The sequence below is a fragment of the Tupaia chinensis genome, unplaced genomic scaffold, assembly GCF_000334495.1.
Source record: "Tupaia chinensis unplaced genomic scaffold, TupChi_1.0 Scaffold148091_1, whole genome shotgun sequence".
NCBI classification, from domain to species: domain Eukaryota; kingdom Metazoa; phylum Chordata; class Mammalia; order Scandentia; family Tupaiidae; genus Tupaia; species Tupaia belangeri.
Genome location: NW_006207942.1, coordinates 253,066 through 253,720, shown reverse-complemented (window position 1 = coordinate 253,720; position 655 = coordinate 253,066).

Sequence of the window (655 nt, the reverse complement as noted above, 5' to 3'; positions counted from 1 at the left end):
TCAAGAGGAGAGAGAGTGAGAGAGCACTCTGGCTGGGGAAATCAGGGTTAGATTCAGTAAGATAGTATTTAAGTCTTGAAGGATGGGTACAATTTCAATGGATGGAGATGATGGAGTGAATGGGGAGAACATTTCCAAAGGAGAACAGGCAATAAGGGTTGAAGGATGATTGGAGCTTTGGTCCCAAGACTGGCCTTGATGGAAAGTCTCAGAGCTTCTTGGGATGAGAGATCCTGGGGCTGCCTTTATTGGAGGAACCACGTACTGGCTAAGATCGAGGGTACTGGGTTTGGATCTGATAGGGGTCTGGGCACCAGCTTGGATGGAGAATTTAGGGGCTGGTTGGAGTGGAAGGATGTGGAGGACGTCTGTGGTATTGTATATGTGGAAGGGCTGCCTGGTATGGCGGGGGCAGCAGCCTGACTAGGCTGGAGAGACATGGACTGGCTGGCATGAAGGGATGGGCCAGAGACTGGTTAGAATGGAAGACCCGGGAACTGCTCGCAATGGGGGCTGGAGTGAGTTCGCCTAAATTGGAGGTCCAGGGATTGACTGGGATGGCGATTTTAACACCGGTTGGGATTGTCAGACCTAGGAGATAGGGTGTTTGAAGGTTGTCTGAATCTGGGAACTGCCAGAGACGGGGTTCCTGGGT